General features: G+C 43.0%; 2 protein-coding genes across 5 annotated transcripts in view; one reads left to right on the top strand and one right to left on the bottom strand.

Annotated features, from left to right (window-relative positions):
• DOCK2 (dedicator of cytokinesis 2) overlaps positions 1 to 19,786 on the bottom strand; it is a 2,833,934-nt gene that overhangs the window by 1,275,124 nt on the left and 1,539,024 nt on the right. The gene's annotated exons all lie outside the window — the stretch shown is intronic.
• Positions 1 to 19,786, top strand: part of INSYN2B (inhibitory synaptic factor family member 2B) — a 509,290-nt gene that overhangs the window by 384,882 nt on the left and 104,622 nt on the right. The gene's annotated exons all lie outside the window — the stretch shown is intronic.

Here is a 19,786-nt window from a genome sequence, read left to right as displayed (position 1 = left end):
TTTGATCAATCTATCTTTGGTTCCTTCAACCACCAGAGAAACTGACAGTTTATGCCACCCTAAAACACACCTAAAAGAGAGAGAGGGAAAATAAGGGAAACTGGGTTTGGACATCCTTAAAACTAGTGTGATGATTACAAAAAATGTGTCATTTACTTGTTCTTGCTTCTCCAAGTGTAGTTTAAATAAGGAGTCTGCAACCTGTTGCTCTCCCGATGTATTCAACTATGACTCCAATGATCCCTCATCACTGACTATTTTTTGGAAGGTTAATGGGAGTTGTAGTCCAAACATTCTTGCCAGCCAAAGGTTGTAGGCCCCTTGTTTAAGCTATTCCCCCCCAAAAAACATAAATAATGACTTTTTTCTCGAGAGCTCTGTAGCTTAACACTTCTCAACACAGGCCCTCTAGTCATAATAAAATCACGTGAACTGTAGCACATTCTACATTGAAAAACAGGTGCATATGGCATATGGAAGACAAGGATCACATAACACCTCGTAATATTCCTAAATGGCTGTAACCTAAATGGAAATTGCACCGAAATAATTGTCACAAACATTGTTTGTTAGTAACTCTAAACATAGTCACATTGCATACGTCCATAAAACTTAAACTTGGATTGAGAAAGGTCAAATACTATATGGCAAGGGATCAGGTGATTATGGAGATGTTTGAAGTTGTACTGTATACTAATTATTTCACATTTGATGATCCTTACAACAACAAGGAGTAAACATGTGTCACAAACTGGACATTTGGGATCAAGAGGTACACCAAAACCAGAAGATCAAAATTAGCAAAATTTAGCAAATGTTACAAGGCACTGTGTACAGGGGAGGGCCAACTGAAATATAAATAGGATATTTCCCAATGAAAATAATAATATAATAGTGTCTTCTTCTTCCAGTGTCTCTTGCAATGGTTTTCCCAGAGTCAGAAATGGGAGTTCACGATTTCGAGCTGCCACCACTGCTCCAAAGTTTCAAAGGAGTTACTTAACTTCCCCTCCACCTAATATGTTGCAAATCCTCATTCTGCTTCTCTGAGCCTAGTTTCAATCTTTCCAGGAACCCCAAGACTAAACCAGTCCTCAATGTTTGGTTGGATCTTCGGGGGTGGTATAGGCATCTCATTGAGGTCAGTAAGGATAGAGGCAAAAAGACTACTCTGTACTAACTTTATTTCTTGCCTTGATTCTTTCTACCACCTCTCTGTTCTATCACTAAGCTCCAGGACCCCTGCTGGAACCTCCTACCCACTACTAAGCCTACATATGACCTGGCATTCTGGAACCTCCTACTTCTACATAATTAATTGGTCTCTGGCTCATTAGTTGGTCTCTGGCTCATTGCTTCTCTTTTTAGTATTTTACTAAACAGGTGACCTCTTTTCTGTATGGTTCTATTCAGAGGGTTCTACAAAACCACCTAGCCTATATATGTCAATAAACAAAAACAAGTAGCCCAGATATGTGATGTCATCAGTGATGTCATCAATGACATTCGTGATGTCATCTTTGATGTCCTGGGTGTTAGTCTTAGCAGTGCACGGTGGTGGTGCGAGTCATGGTTGTTTAGCTTACCCTAACTGGCTAATTTCTTTTTTTGATTTTACTTGAAACCATAACGTCCCTTTAACAAAGTTCTTTCAGTGAATTTCATTGGTTTTTACAGTTTGTGCTATTTTCCTACAACTTACTAATATCATACTTACCCAATGTAGCAATGTTTGTGTCCAATTTGTCACCTTAAAACTCTGCCATTTCCCACCTTCTGGAATCATTTTTAACACTTCCATATACTTTTTGCAACTATTTCAACTAGTTTTTCATCCGTAGACGTCTATGAACATCTGACTTCATAGTGGACCTTCCAGACAGTGCCACATGACCATATGCTGGCGCGCGCCATGATGACGTGTCCGAGAACCCGTCTGCACTTTACGATAAGATCTCTGCTTCGCAGACAGTTCAGAATTGCATTTTCTACTGATCTAGGAACTTTCAACTTCAAAATTTCCCTTGCACAGCTCCAACACCTATTCCTGCTCATTATCCATTAACAATCCAGTACACAGTACATACTTTTAGCAAAACTGCTATTTATCTTAAAATGGCATCAGCTAATGCCATCCCTCCTCCCCAAGAGCCACCACCACTGCTGTAATCAAGGAGCATGATAAACACTGCCCCTACCTTAGAAATAACACACGCGCAACATTTTCCCTTGTCCACCTACCCCTCCATATTAGTGTTTGGTTCCTCTTCCCTCATTTCCCTCCCCACCTTTTGTTCTCAGCTCTCCTGCCAAATAAAATACATCCAAAAACAACAAAAGACATATTCCTTTAGGAACCACCTTTCACAGTTAAAAAATAGAACTAAAAAACATTTATAGACTCCATCTACTTTATATTTCTCTGTAAAGTACATAGACTCAATAAGATTTTCCAACATTTCCATCTGCATTTTGTGTTATGCTAATGGAAATATTGTGGCGTTCATCCTCCGTTCCAGGGACTGGAACGGTGGATACTGGCCCAGCAGTCCAAGTTATCAGCCCAAGCAAAGCGAGGGTGGATAACGAGGTCTCTGGACCATTATCCCCCATTTCAGCCCCTGAAATGGGGGATCAAGGCCATTAGCAGCCTAGGTTCCCAAAGCGGGAACCCGAGGTGCTAAAAAATAGGATTTTTCATCCTACACCGGGACGCCTACAGCGCCCAGGTGTAGGAAGGAAAATCCTTTTCCAAGATGGCCACCATGGAAAAGGAAGGTGAGGATTCCATACAGGGCCCCTCTTCGCTTTCCATGGCAGCCTGCAGAAGGCAAAAAGAGAACTCTATGACCATATTACCACAAGCATATTTTTTGTCCCTTTCAGATCGATCCTAATTTCGAATACCTTTACCACAAAGCCAGTCCCAGGAGGACATGACCACTTTAAACCTATGTTTTGTCCCTTGTGCTCATAGCCAGTAGCCAGATTGTCCAGATCATGACCTTTTTCCATGACCCGGACAATCTGGCCACTGCCCATGGCCACAGGCTACCCTTCAGTCACTAAAGGTATACCGCTTTTTTTTGTAGCTACATTATGACACTTGTCAAATAATAAAACACTGGCACATTTGCAAAACCATGCTTGTAGGTCCTTGCCAATGCTCCTTACGCAAGTTTGCTGGAAATACACCCATGTTTTATTTTTTCAAAATTGTCAAATGTATGCACATACAATCGTCATATAACCTAGCCCCACTTGACAAAATCCATTCAGACTTTACGAAAACATCTATATCTAGATCTATAATCTTTTTGCAAACCTTTGTTTAGATTTGTCAAATGGCACCACATTTATAAGCATTTACAATATTTTGATACCCCTCTTTAATTTTGCTACCTCTTGACAGAATCCCACCAAATTTCGCAAAAACATGTATATCGAGATCTATTATTAGTTTGCCAAATGAAGTGTAGATTCATCAAATGGCACCTCATTTATAAGCCTTTACATTATTTTGGAACCCCCCTCTAATTGTGCCCCCTCTTCACAAAATTACATAAAACTTTGGAAAAACATTCATATTTAAATGTATTATTAGTTTCCTAAATTAAGTGTAGATTCATCAAATCGCACCTAATTTATAAGCCTTTACATTATTTTGGGACCCCCCTCTAATGTTGCCCCCTCATGACAGAATCCCACCAATCTTTGCATACCCACTCAAAATCAGCTCAGAAATATACATGCTAAATTTCATGCAGTTCCATTAAGTGGCGCCGAAGTTATAAGCCATCCAAGAACTGGTGTCCACCAACCCCGCAATGCTGAGGTGTTCGCAAACTTCTCAGGACTGTTCGCGAACATCCGAACTGTTTGCAGACTTTCGTGGCAAAAATCTGTAGTGAAGTGACTCCCAGCCTTCTTAGGTTGACTTGCTAGGATTATTATCAGCTTCATAGTTATCTTTACAAACAGTCAATCAAGTTACATATAAGTTACAAGTAGGACAATAAACACTGGCGGTCCATCACCCAGGCCTCTCCTGACCAACTGACCAGGTTAGAACATTCACCCATGCATTCCAACACTCAGGCATAAACACTCCACATGACATCACAACATTCCTTCTGCAAAGCCAAACCATACACAACACATCTCCTCCCTTTACATTGCACATCACATATAGCAAAGCATTACACAACACATCTCCCCTCTTCCGACAACAGTGCAAGACATTACACAACACACCTCCACACACACCAACATAAGCCATTCACACCGACTTGCATCATCAGGGCTAGCACACAACACGTGCTCTGACACTCTACCATTCACCTCATACTTGATACACTAGCCAAGCACACCAGGACCAACAACCAATATCACTGTCACACTCCGGAACCTGATGAGGGTGAAAAGAGTCATAGAAGCACACACAGTACAGCTAAACACAGCCGCATGTGCACAGAGAAGAAAACATCATTTGTGGTAAATAAACCTCAAAGTCGGGGTAATGTGAGTCCATGTGATGCCTAATACCACAGACACGCCCATACCAACCGAGGGCACTACCACCCTTACACACATACCCCTAACCATGCGTGACTTATACTGCAGTCACACCCCTACACCTACTGGGGGCGCTACCACTCAGATACCAAACCATTCACCTTGCATGACTTACCTAAGTCACGCCCCGACAATTGGTGGTGGCACCACCTCATACAGCCATACGTGGGATAACCATGCATAACCTCATTATTGTAACGCCCCGACAGAACTGGTGGCGCTACCACCAGAAACACACGTACACTGTTTAACCATGCGCGACTCATCACAATCACACCCATACTGTCATGGAGACGCTACCACCAGACACTCCTAAATGCCATTGTTTCATACCATTCCACACCCATACTGTAATATGACTGAAGGCACTACCCCCAGAAGTCACATTTGGAGAACACAAACATGCTGATCTGGCACTCACACGCCATCAGCCAAAAACATACTTATAAATTACATATAAGTTTAACACAAAACCAAACATATGGGAGGCGCTACCCCCGCAATCACCAAGCAATCATAACCACACCCATACAAGAAATAATTGAAGGCGCTATCCCCAATCTCACTAAACTCCCAGAGCATTACAGATCTTCCATACTGTACACCACACATAATATTACACAGTATGCAGTTAACTTTGTAACGTTCTATGCATTTGCCAATTGCTGCATCTCTTTAAAACACCATATAATGAATCCCAGACCCAATCCATTCCTAAATATCCATGTCGCAATTTAGCTACTTAACTGCTGAAAATCCTCAAGAAGTTATATCTAGCCTGTACACCCATAGATGCCGTGAGCCCTTATCCAAATCCAATCCGAAAGTCCATGTTGGCATGAGACAACCTAAATGCTGAAAATCCTCAAAACGGTTAGCTCTAGATACAAGATGTACATTGCTAACACCTCCACCCAGTCTCGCATCCACAGGTCACCCACTATTAATCACCCACATGACCACATGCTATACAGCATTTACATTATGCTCTTGATGAAAACACTGTTACCATCAAACATCATTAAACATTCAAGCAGCATAAACTTCTGTAAATCCAAAGGCCTCCTAATCCAGCCCATACCAAACAATGTTAAACCGTACCTACGCAGTGATAAACATGCGCATACACATGCGCATACTTGAATGACATATTTCTAGGTTACCACCAGCAAAGTAGGGGGGCAACACATTGCCTCAATATCCCACTTCAGTTATCCTGCAAATACTAAAGAATATAATAGTTAGTCCCTACACAATTCAGAATAGTGCAGTGACCTTTCCGTGTCTTCCTTCCCCATCCAAACCAGAACATGTCTCGTGGACTTGCAACAGTACCTCCGTACACCATCGTGGATCGGACCGGCGGGTGCACTTCCACCGGGGGACTGTTTGAATGAGTGCCTCTTCCATCCACGAGTCGCACCATCTACGACCCACAAGGGCACAGCGTCCACCGTCCATCATCCAAAAGCGTACCTTTTCAAGTAAACATGCTCCTAAGGGTTGCCTCCTAATACAAAGAGGCTTGGCTCCTTTACACCCATTCCCTTCTCATGACGCAACAGCACTCGGGGACAGAATCTTCAGTAAATCACTTTCGACACTTCCTGATCATGCTCACCCACATTTCTGGGTGCTTTCCTCAAATGCATTCTGAAATTACTATGGCGTTAGGTTCGCACTCCAACAATGTCGTAGTGGAATCCTGACACGCGCAGTGTTCATAGCAATCGCTGACCCCACCTGCAATGGCGATTACATCATCATACCCTCACCGCTCTCGCACCTCTGAGAGCTCCGCAGCACCAACCGTCATCCTTACTTGAGCGGTTATCTTGCACATGTTGTTAAAAGGAGCCTGTACGTTTCTGCCTGGCCCCATTTAGAGGAGCATGTCCACCGCAAAGTAGTCGTAACCCGTACTAAGAGGGACACCCAAACATTTACACAATTAGCTCTAAACGCTCATCACCAGTGTACAATGGTGGCAGGCCCGATTTCATATCCCTTCCCTTCAGTGGATAAGCACTGCATCCCCCTCATTGCAAGGGACAACTCTGTCATCCATTCTATGAGCTACAGCTTCCCGGCTAGCATTCTCCCGCTGATGGGTCACCTTCCCCTTCCAGAGCTCGGACAAAACTCTCATTACAGTACATGGGCAGCCAATTCCTCCAATTATGCGTACTTGCCACTCCACCTCCCCCTTTTACCACCCTGGGTGATGGGCCTTACTTCATTTGGGGGCAGTGTTGTCCTTTTCTTCCTTCCTGCACCCCTCGCAGCAGGGCACCAGCTTTTCACGCATGGATTCTTCTTTTAAAAGACCAGCTTGTCGCCATTGTATTGAAGTGACTCCCAGCCTTCTTAGGTTGACTTGCTTGGTTTATTATCAGCTTCATAGGTATCATTACAAGCAGTCAATCAAGTTACATATAAGTTACAAGTAGGACATATAAACAACTGGCGGCCCATCACCCAGGCCTCTCCTGACCAAATGACCAGGTTAGAACATTCACCCATGCATTCCATCACTCAGGCATAAACACTCCACATGACATCACAACATTCCTTCTACAAAGCCAAGTCATACACAACACATCTCCTCCCTTTACATTGCACATCACACTTAGCAAAGCATTACACAACAAAAACACCAGTTGCAGCCGTATCCCATCCCATCCTCATCACCCCTCACCTCCTCAGAGATTATTTGATAAGTTTGACAAGTGCAATGTTGTGTTTTTTAATATGTTTTTACCGCGATGTCCGCTGACAGCGGCGAAGTCCACGAATCCAAGATGGTGGGCATTTCCAAAAGTCTGACGCACTTCACGCTCTTCACCATCCAGTTAGCGAACATGTCGCATGTCCGGGGACATGACGCAAGCCAATTAACCAATCGGTGTCCTTGTGACCTACTTTTTGGTCATTTAAAAAAAAACTACTGGACGTATTTTCACCAAATTTACAAAAGCACGCTTTCGGGACCAAGCCGCTGCTCATGCGGCAAATTTGGGCTGTAGGCGTGAGCAAAGTTTTTTCCCCATTCAGTCTATGGGAAAAACTACATTTTGGGACCCCCCCATAACTTTGCCCCCCCCCCTGGACCAAACCTCACCAAACTTTGCAAAAAATGTCAGAGTGGGCCATATATTTTTTTTGCATAGATTGCTGAGGATTCGTCCAGGGGGAGGGAAGTTAAAAGCCACCCAAAAAGTGCTCTTCCTATGGGATTAGCAACTTAACCATTACTACATGCCCACTACCGTGGCCGTGTAATATATATATATATATATATATATATATATATATATATATATTATATATATATATATATTCAGTAAAAAAAAAGGTTGTTAACGGGACGTTATGGTTAAGTTGTGCTACTAAAAACCTATGAAATTCAGTGAAAAAACTTTGTTTATATGAATGCTTTGATAATATCAGGCTTAGGGGCGGGAGATATGATTTAGTGTCGCAAAAGCAGGTCAGCCAGGTCGATGGGGCAAGTGATAGGATTATCACATAATGTCGGCGCACAGCAGCCTGATTTATCGTTTGTTTAGTGGACAAAAAGTCAGGTAAGGCCCATAGGAAATTGTAATATCAGCGGACAAAAGGAGGGTTCTTAGAACACTTTCAACCTGACAACGAACAATACGAACAGCATTCTCAGAACACCCCCATTTTGTTTAATTGCAAACATTTCGGGACAACGCGAGTGTTCTTAGAACACATTCAACTTGCCAGAGTACAATACGGACAGCGTCCTCAGGACACCCCCATTTTCTTTATGTACGAACATTTCAGGACACCGCGAGTGTTCTTAGAACACTTTCAGCTTGACAACGAACAATACAGACAACGTCTTCTGGACACCCCCTGCGAACATTCCAGGACCCCACGAGTCTTCTTAGAACACTTTCAACTTGACACCAAATTCATTCTGTTTATTTACGAACATTTCAGAACAGCCGTGTTGTCCGCAGACAAATCGAACACAACAAAAGCGTCTAGCACATAAAAAAAATACAACATTGCACCTATCTCATACTCCCCCACCCTCCCCAAACACTCTTACACACCAACACACTCCACTAAATACAATTTTTAAACCAAGTTTCACCGTGCTGTCCGCGGTCGTCTGCGAATGCAAGATGTCGGGCACCACCAAAAATCTGACGCGCTCCGCACCCCAGGCCGTCCAATCAGCGAACAAGTTGGATGTCCGCAGGCATCGCGCAAGCCGCTCTGCCATCAGGGCACTGTCCGCGGAGTGAACCGGGAAGTGTGTCCGCGAAGCAAACGGAGATATCACTATAATTTTTTTACCTTACATTTTGGTCATTTTAAACAAAAGTATTGGACGGATTTACACCAAATTTGGAAAAGCACGCTTTCGGGACCAAGCCCCCGCTCCTGGTGTAAATCTGTCCAGCGGTTTGGGCTGTAGGCGTGCGCAAAGTTTTTTCCCATTATGTCTATGGGAAAAAACACAAGTTTTGGGACCCCCCTATAACTTTGCCCCCCCTGGACCAAACCTCTCCAAACTTTGCAGAGTGGGCCTTATACTTTTTTTGCAAGGTTTGGTGAGGATTCGTCCAGAGGGAGCGAAGTTAGACCAAAAAATGCTCTTCCTATGGAAACACCAACTTAACCATAACTACATGGACGCTACCGCTAAAGCTTAGAATCTTAGCTTTAAGATGAAAGTTAAACAACGTTCCTAGCACACGCGGTTTAAAAGATACGGACGATTTAATGGAGGTAGATTCTCAAAATAAAAGTAAAACTCAGAATGACAGATGACAGTTTTGCAGAATGGACACACGATTTCTTATGATGCGGTTCTAAATAGGTTAAAATAATTTGAATTAGATTATCTTAAACTAAGAGATTGGTTTTGCACAATTCTGGCTGAGTACTCACACTATGAATTTGAAATAGACCGTCAGGGTCTTGCCAGCAGGTTTGGACTGGACTCCTGGCAGGTGGTTCTGAAGTCACAGCTCTCTGGGTCAGCTCTGCTCTGCACTTCACAGCGGTCTGGTGTGGGTCTCTCTGGTTCTGGTCTCTCTGGATACAGCACTGCTTTCTGGGTCTGCTACCGGTTCTGGCAAAAGTTCTTGGCAAAGAATCCAACAGCTTGCCCGGCTGTAGAATAGTTTAGTTGGATTGCTGGATTCTGAAGGCCTGCTGAAAAGAGTTCTCAGCTTGTGGGTTAGGCCTTTGCTTTAAGTTCTGTAGTCTATCTGGGGTCTAAGTTCTGGATGTTCCTTCTAGATGTTGTGTGGTCTGGCAAAATGCTCCGCAAGAAAATGGAAAATGAATCCTTTGCCTGTCCAAGTAGTCTCTTTTTATGTGTTCTGCAAGTGGGTGTTTGCGTGGGTATAACTAAGCCTGCCCCTCACAACTTATCATTGCCTACGTCCTCCTCTCTCCCTTGATTGGGGGAAGGAATGGAGTGTCAATAGGCATTAATAATTATCAGGGCATTCATTTTATGACATACAGAAAGAACACTCCCCTTGTCAATTTGCCCACAAATCTATTTTTGATCCAAATACATATTTATCTATGTACCATTTTTCTAATATTATATGTCCAGTTAACATATTTTCTGTAGCACCAAACCATCCGATCCCTGTCTTTGTAAGATGTCGTGTCCACCTATGACAGAATTCTGCCCTTTTCATCCAGATAGCGACCTCTAAACTTTTCCAGATTTTACACAAATGTGCACAAGGAATATGGGTATCAGATGATAAGGTGTCAGATTTTTAACATACATTTGGAGTAACAATCTATTTTCCACTACTACCCCCCAGAACATACCACAGAGTCCTAACACCTCTTAAAATGTGCACAGAAAAATCACAAGAATAATGATATTAATTATATAATTTTGACGAGTCTGTACTATGAATTATCCATCTTTTTAAAATTATACTCTGGCCCAGAGGGGTGTGGTTTCCCAAAGCACATGGTGGAATTTCTGGTTTGTCCACTTCCTCCAACCCAAGTTGCTCACAGAGGCACTGCCCCTCCCAGTTTCGCTCAAGAGGAAGCCATTTACGACCCCTCCCCCAATATAACACCACCACCAGCAGCTGGAGGACCTAGACAACAGAAGAAGTGCAATAAGGCAGAAACAATCAAGTAGACCAAGAAGATTAGGTAGAGGAAATGCCTACCTCCAGCACCCATAGTGAATCATGGGTGTGGCAGTTCTTTACCACCGCTGGGGGTGTACAAAAGGCTAAGGCTACCAAAGTGAAATGCACTGAGTACTCAGTCACGAACAACCTGGGCAACTCCTCTGAGACCACCTCCATGCATCACCACACCTCATCTTCCTCACCCAATACTGCCACAACACAGTTTACTCCTGTGGGACCCAAAATCCCACCAGCTACCTTGCAAGCCATTAAAAAGCCTGTTGATCCATATCTTTCGAAGACAAGAGTACTCTGTATATGCAGCAAAAAAGCACTATGCAGAGGGGAGCAGTTTTGAAGTGCTTTCGAGGCAGTAATCAAGGAGCATGTCCTTAGATGTGATGCACGCCCAACATTTTCCCCTGTTCACCTAAGCCTCCATATCTGTGGTTGGTGCCTCTTCCCTTATTCCCCTCTCCACATTACTTCATGGCCTCTCCTGCACTAAAATAAAAATAAAACAAATTAAAATAAAAAACACCCCAAACAAGTTTCTTTTAGGAACCACCTTTCACAGTTAAAACATAGAAGTTAAAAAAATAAGCTTATAGACTCCATCTACTTTACATTTTTTCAGTAAAGTAGTTAGACTCAATAAGGAAACTCCAACATTCCCATTAGCATTTTCCAGTATGGTAATGGAAATAATGGACAATTGTATACCAGAGAAAAAGAAAAAAGCACAGTAACAATTTTCTGTCCCAAATACTTTTCACTAGCATACAATAAAGAGCATAATCCAAGGCCCTTCATGACTATTCGCGGTCTCCACAGTCCCCTCTCTAGGCCATGCATTATTTAAAAAAACAGATTGTATGTGCACATCATTGCACAAGATTGCCCTTCTACCCCTTTTACTGTTATGTTAGTAGCACTCCCTCATTGTCTGCTTTGAAACAGTCACACATAAATCCACCAATCAGTTAAAAGAAATCTACATACTTCCACATACCAACTATGGTAGACATCTGCCAGATGGTATACCTGCAAGGGCAGTGCTGAAAGGGGTGGGGGGTTTACTGCTATGAACTATATATAGGGCCTTGAACCTGTGAAGTTCATGAGGGACCAGGCCACCAGTCTCAGTGTCAGTTGCATGAATTTGCAGTGAAGGGATTACATAAAACAGGAACACAAAACCGTAGTTTTCAGACATGTCAAGTTCAAGTATAAGAGGGGCAGGAAGGCTATTCCAAATAGTGGTGCCGGCTGAAGACAGAGTCATGCTTCCCGCTCTCTGTTTCAAAAAGTGTTTGACAAGTACAGTATTGGAGTCACAGCAGTGAAGGGCTCTAGCAGGGCAGTATTTAAGGAAACAAAGGTGGACATATTGTAGTCCTTTGCAATTAGCAGGAACCAATATACACATTATAGGGCTGCAGTGATACGATCCCTGGACTTGAGGCCGAGGAAAAGTCTTGCAGCCCTATTCTACATTAGCCAAGGGGGGCATAGACAACAAAGGGGGAAGTTAAGGAAGAGGCTGTTGCAGTAGTCCAGCCTCCATAGGACCAGGGCTCTAGAGATGTAGAGGGATCTGGAGGAACGTGAGGAATGGTACAATGCCTGTAAAGAGGTCATGCTGAGAGCATGGGCTTTCTTTACAAGCTCCAAAATGTAACGAGTAAAGGAGAGAGTGGACTTAAAGATAACCTCAAGGTTTTGACCTCTCAGGATGGTTAGAGTAGAGGGCCCAAAGACAGCGGCCAGAGTGTAGGAGAAAAACAGGGCACAAGTATAATAGTAAGAATAATCTCTGTATTACATACATTGAGACACAGATTGTTAGCCGCACACAATGCCTTGATGGTGGTCAGACAATTAGAGATAAAAAAACGAGCACAACAAATGAGTTTAGGGAAACCTGTGTTTCATTAACATAACAGTGAAAATGAGAAAAGAGCCAAGTGACTCAGTGGGACAAAATAGATATGGAAGAGCTCAAATCATAGGATAACACCCTGGAGTATTCTGCAGGTACACAGTGAGGTGGTGTGGTACAAACAGGGCAGTTGCAGCGGGTAAGGGCGGTTAGTGAGGAAAACAAATCAGCCAGTCCAGTGCCTGGTTCATGATGCTAATGGTATCATGTAACCGTTGAATGAGGATACAATTGTTGACCGCGTGAAAGGTGAAGGAGACATCAAGGAGCACTGTCCTCAATTGTACTACAATCATAACTACAATATACGCTTTCATTATATCACTCCACCATATTACAAATACGTCATACTCCCACTAATGTATGTATAATTATTATACACATATTACTATTGTGTTTGTGGCCAGTGGCATCAACCATGCCCCCAAGAATCTGGCCACTCGCCACAGCCACCACAATAGAATTAAACCATATAACAAGTACGTACAATACACCTTCAAATAACAAAACTCGCCCTGAACCCCCTGCCATCCAAATGATGTCTGCAGACACCAAAAGTGACCGCAGACTCAACGGCATCTGCAAACCCTTTTTTCACCAGCTACATATCATCTTTTGTCCACTTCCCACCCTTTCCAGAGCCTCTTTTGACCACCAAATAACCCCAAATGTGTTTTCCAGGCTTTTTCCCTACTAAGCTATCCATGGACACAGAAGGTTAGACCGCGGATCCAAAATGGTAACCGTTTCCGAAAATATGATGCACCTCACGCTTTTCACCATCCAATCAGCGGGTGTGTCCGAAGTCCGCAGACATCACATCGGACCCTGATTGGTCCAGGGGGTGTCTTCAGACCGAATAGGGAAGTGAGTCTGCGGACCAGACCCAGATGTCACTAACTTTATTTGGCCTACTTTTTGGCTGTTTTTTAAAAAACTACTGAACGGATTTACAGAACATGTACAAAAGCAAACCTTTGCGACCAAGCCGCCGTTCCTGGTGCAAATTTGGTGAAAATCCGTCCAGCGGTTTGGGCTGTAGGCATGAGCAAATCATTGTTTTCATTGTGTCTAGGAGGATTTCCATGCATTTTGGGACCCTCCCTATAACTTTGCCCTCACTGGAGGAAACTGCACCAAACATTGGAGAATCATTCAGAGGGGGCCATATGCATGTTTTGCAAAGTTGCGTGAGGATTAATCCGGGGGAGCGAAGTTATAAGCCACCCTAAAAGTGCTCTTTCTATGAGTTGAGCAACTTCACCATAACTAAACGGCCGCTACTGCATGCCGTGTAATTTAGAAGAACAAGTTACTTACCCATGGTAACATTCTCCAACTTGACATCATCACAGGTATAAGTAGCTCGCGCTGCGCCCGTTGCTCAGTTCCGTTTTGAAGAGCGAAGCACTGTCTTCAGTTAGATGGTTACTCCCATTGAGAGAGCGCAGACTGTAACCACAAGGGAAGTTTTACTGCGGAGTAGGATGGGAGGGGTGATAAGGAATACATGGGAGGAACATCCAGTCGAAAGAACGTTACCATGGGTAAGTAACTTGTTCTTAGAATGGTTTGAGTCCTCCCACGCATTCCTTATCTTTGATACACTCCCAAAGCAGTTACATAATTTGGAGGAGGGAGTAAAATTCAAGTGATCAAGTATGCACAGAGTGCAGCACTGCTTTACCAAAAACAGAATCTTGGCTAGTGGAGGAATCCAGACTGTAGTATTTCGTAAAGGTGTGTGCAGACAACCATGTAGCAGCTGCACAAATATCCTTTATTGGAACTCGCCTCTGCAAAGCAGATGAAGTTGCGACACCCCTGGTTGAGTGAGCCCTTAGATGTTCTCGGGGTCTTTACCGGCCAGTCTGTAACATTCTGAAATTGTTAAAATAATCCATCTAGAGATGGTTTGTTTGTTGATGGCTAGGCCCAGTTTATGACCTGTATAGCCCACAAACTGATCATTCTGTCTCAGTTTTACCAGTCTAGTAATGTAAAAACTCAGTGCACACACAGGGTCGAGTTTGTGAAGTCTTTCTTCCTCTTTCCCTGGGTGTGGCAGAGGATAAAATGATGTTAAAGTTATTTTCTGAGTGATGTGAAATTAAGAAACAACCTTTGGGAGAAAGGTAGGCTTCTCACCTTTAATACCACTCTGTCTTTATGAAAAACAGTATGAGGAGGCTTGCAGGATAAAGCATGTAGCTCACTCACCCTTCGGGCAGATGTTATAGCCACTAAGAAAACTGTTTTCAAGGTAAGAAGTCTTAATGGACAAGAATCAACAGGCTCAAAAGGAGCACCCATTAGAAAGTTTAAAATCAAATTAGGATCCCAGAGTGGGACTTGAAAGGGAGTCAGAGGATAAACATTAGTTAATCCCTTTAAGAATTGAATTGGAGTCTTTGTGATGGTATCATGTGGGACTTCTTGAAGTTGAGGGAGAAGCCCAGCCTGTGGAGGGAGTGGCAAGTATAGCTGATATGATCTGGGGCTTGTTCTGGGGAACTGGCCCTGATCAGCCAAGCATCCAGGTAGGGGTAGACTTGAATCCCCCTTCTCCTGAGACTCTCTGCCACAACCACCATTAGCTTGGTGAAAACGCTTAGGGCGGTGGTTAGCCCAAATGGCAGAACCCGAAACTGATAGTGAGAGTTGCCAACGGCAAACCTCAGGTACTGTGTGTGCGTGTGATGGATCAGCACATCAAAGTAAGCATCCTGGTGTTCCAATTATACCATCCAATGGTGAAGCTGGAGGGCCCGAAGGATCTGAGAATGGGTTACCATCTTGAACTTGTCCTTCCTGAGGAACTTGTTCAAGTCTCTTAAGTACAAGATGGGTCTCAATTGTCCGTCCTTCTTTGAATGAGAAAATAAGGGGAGTACCAACCCTTGCTCCTCTCCGCTACAGGAACTGGTTCTATAGCACCTTTCTCCAGCAGGGTTAAAATCTCCTGCATAAGGAGCGGATCCGGAACTTTCAAAGACTTGATCCCCGGTGGATGACTCTGAGGTTTTTGCAGGAAAGGTAGGCAGTAACCTTGGGTAACTGTTTCCAATGCCCAAGCATCTGAAGTAATAGCCTGCCATTCTGTTAGATGTTGTGACAACCTGCCTCCTACTGCAGTCTTGTGAACGATGACCTCAGAGAGGCTTTGGAGTGGCTGATGCAGTGGCTGAAGGTAAGGCAGCCCCTGCTGCTGCGGACTTAGTACCTCTACCCGTCCACCATGGGGGAATCGTCTTTGACCTCTTTGACCTCTTTTAGCTGGCTGTCCTCTCCCTTTTCCAAATGCGGAATAATAGCAAAAGGACCTGCCCCTCCAGGGTACACATGTGGGGTGGTTTGGAGTTTGCCTTATTCCAGCTCCAAGAGATTTGGCCTGCCGCCTTGGAAGTTTGCAGCATCTCCAAACTCTCATCAGCTTTATTCCCAAATAGATGATTGCCATCAAAGGGCATGTTGAGAAGTCTGGATTGAACGTCTGGGGCAAATCCTGAATTTCTCAACCATGCAAATCTGTAGATCACTGTACTAGCCGTCATGCTTCTGCTGATGCTGTCAACAGAGTTGAGACCAGTCTGGAGGAATTTGCACATAGCGTCCTTTCCATCCTTGACAATGTTCAAGAAACTGTCTCCATGTAACATTAGCAGATTTTAACACAATACTACCACAGAGAAAACCTTCTTGGCCATGACATCACATCTTTTATCATCCCTCTCTTGTGTAATCTTGGGATAGGCATTTTGTCTACCAGAAGAAGTAGCCGCCTGTATTACCACGATTTCTGGTGTTGGATATTTTGAAAGGTAAAGAGAATCAAAAGTTAAAGCTCTATCGTTGGCCTCTTATTCACTGCCGGGACAACTGCAGGTGTTTCCCAGTTGGAAGTTACCCTTCTCTGCAGAGCCCTATGAAATGGGACAGTTGGGCCTTCCTGTGGTCCTTTATCCAATGTTGCAGTTAAATCGTCCTGTTCGAAAACAGGTGTGGGTCTAGACCATCCCATGTATTCCATGATGCTTGTCATGAGTTGTCTATACGTGCCCTTGGCAGGATCTCCTGGATCTGCCTTACCAAAATCAATTTCAGAGGAAGTGTTGATACCACTTGCCTCATGAAGACAGTCCTGCAGGTTTTTCATATGAGACTCTTCCAATATGAGTTCCTCTGGTACAGAAGGTGTCCCATATTCGAGACCAAATGGTTTTTCCTCCTCAGATGACTCTTCTGCATAAATTGAAGAAAGAGTTTTTAAAATACTCTGAGCGAGGTTGTGGTGTACAAATCTTCTCAAAAGAAGAAGGCGCTATGGATGTCATAATGGGAGTTGACAGTGTCGAAATCGTCGATGTTGACGTCGATGATTTCTCAAAAACTGTTGACGGCTTGGAAGGTTTCCACAAAGTCGTTGATGGCTTCCACATAAACGTCCAGGACTTTGACGATAGTGTCAAAGGAATTGGGATATACGGCATCGAGGATGTCGACACTCGTGGTGTCTATGGTGTCTCCTTCCATTTTGGCGCCGAGGGCATTGAAGACACACTTTGCGAGCTTGCCGTATGTATTTTATGTGTTTCATGGAGGCTTTCTTTCGACTTGAGGCATGAGATTGCTCTCGAGGAGTTTTCACGGCCAGGTTCGAAGACTCAGGCTCCTGTACTCCCAGGTGTTTTGTCTGGGGTATCGCCTCAAGGTGTTGTCTAGGGGGGCAAGGCTGCATTCTCAAACACATTCATCATACTAACTCTGAATTCCTCCCATTGAGCCGGGGTATTATGTTTTGAGGGACAAACAACCCGTTCTGGTGAACTGGATGAGCAAGTGAATGGCGACCTATGGCGCCTCTTTTTGCCATGCCTCTAAGACGAGGAATGATGTGATCCACTTCGTGAACGGGAATGGGAGCATTTAGGTTTTTTATGAGGAGGAGCCAAAGGCCTCGACTCGTCAGACGAATTACGTTTGGAGGGGGTAATCAATTTTTGAGGCTTACCTCTCTCCAACTTCGCTCTGTGATCTCTCAAGGCCTTGGCCATCATCGACATGCATTTGTCACACTCCAAACACGGATGTTCTGAACCTAGATACCACAGGCAATACTGTGCGGGTCTGTCACTGACATTTTAGCACCGCAGTCCTGCCACTTTTTTAATCCAGACCGAGCAGTAGACGGAGCCGATGACGAAGCCATCTCATCAGCAAACTCGATGAAAATCGAATTATCACACAGAACCAAGCGTTATGTTACCAAAGCTGTGAAGCGCAGAAAAACAGAACTGAGAAATGGGTGCTGCGTGAACTACTTATACCTGTGATGACGTTGATGTCAAGACGGAGGCCTCCGCGGGAATTCAACTCGACCAGGCATTGACGCACAGCGCCCTCTACTGAAAAAAAAATTCAGAGGCAGCAAGTTGGATATTAGGAAAAATCAAAAAGCTGGATATTAGGAAATACCAAAGATATGGAATGCGTGGGAGGACACAATACATTCAAAAGAGGAGTTATATTATACATCATGCAATTATTTTCCAACTGTAAATTTGAAATGTAAAATGTAGCTAAAAGATGTTTGTTACATTAAAATATTCATACTAAAACAGTAAATGAAATGTGTAGCCAGATTTTCTTCTTCCCCTTTAACTCAATTTCTCTCCATTCTTAGAATTTGTGTATCTTTAGAAGTTTCTATTTATGAATTTTGTGAATAGGATGAAATGCATCCACATTCAGTTTTTATTAAATAATTTTAAAAAACTTATTAAAAGTTCCTTGACTAAATGCTGGCATCATGACTTCACACATTTTGTAACGTTGGCAAAGTTATGAAGTCATCATGTCACAAGCATGGCCACATTGTGGAAAGTCCACAAAAACCATGCTGTTCTTTCATATTTTAGTACAGCCACAAAAGAACTATAAAAAGCAATGTGTCCGTGAAGAAGGTCAATCATTGAAAAAGAACATCATATTGTGAATAGTCAGAATGCTTCCTTTTCTATTAAGCATGTGACTTTTGCCATGTTTAACACTCTAATTGATCTTTGGCCAATTTGTAACATTGGTTGTATATTTCAATGAGTTTCAGAAGAATAGCATTACACATTCTTCGAATAATTGCTTTCTTATAATATTTTTAGAAAGTTGACAAGCTTCCACAGAATTTGCAGCAATGAGTAAATAAAGATCCACATGTCAAAATGTAAACTCATACATGTCAGGGCTATGAGGAGGTAAAACATTTTTCTTTCTCAATGAATATTGTACCATACATGTTTAATACAGCAGTTTTCCTGATGAGTGAATCTGTACTTGTAGAGGAGCAGCCTCTTCCCTGCTCCTTGATTACTTACCGATAAATATGGTAGTTAGGGCCAGTAGCCCTCTCTCCTGTCCAACATTGTAATAATTACGAGTATTGCCTTTTGGGGAAGCTAGGCTGCCCTTATTTAAGGCAAATACATTGGATATAGGTAACACTGGACACACCTATTTAGGACAACATAGGACACAAAGGTATGCTTATATCATTTACAACATTAGCAAATAATATACATTTCTGATGTATAGGTTAGCAAAATATAGCCATTGAATTCCAGTAATGTTTAAAAGTGGCAAGTGCAGAACCTGTAGTATGTTAGGCAGAAAGCCAAGGTATAGTGCAATTTCACAAATCACATAACAGAATATGTAATTCTCAGTGGTGTGAATCATAAAATGAAACTGGCATAACAGGCTGGAAAATATAAGGTGGAGGAATTGACCAATGAAAAACTAGGCATCTATTTCTGTCTTGAATAACAAGTCTGTAGATGTCATTTCTGGGAACTTTTTTTTTCTTCTAGCTTTAAGGTTGCAACAAGTTGATGATTAAGTGAAATTTTGGGAAACTACCTAGTCATGCTAATTTGCATACACAGTCATGTGTTTCAGGAAGTGTTTATGTCCAATGGGACACAAGTGATGGTTTGACCTTTAATTAAAATGGCCAATTAGAACGTGTTAAAATCTAAGGTTCAGATTAGCATAAAGATATTGTGCAATTTAGTATTTTCTATAAAGGTGTGTTTAAAAGGGGCAGGCTTTGAGT

The sequence above is a fragment of the Ambystoma mexicanum genome, chromosome 3q, assembly GCF_040938575.1.
Source record: "Ambystoma mexicanum isolate Mex_15411 chromosome 3q, UKY_AmexF1_1, whole genome shotgun sequence".
Classification (NCBI taxonomy): domain Eukaryota; kingdom Metazoa; phylum Chordata; class Amphibia; order Caudata; family Ambystomatidae; genus Ambystoma; species Ambystoma mexicanum.
This window is presented reverse-complemented; position numbering and strand designations above follow the sequence as displayed.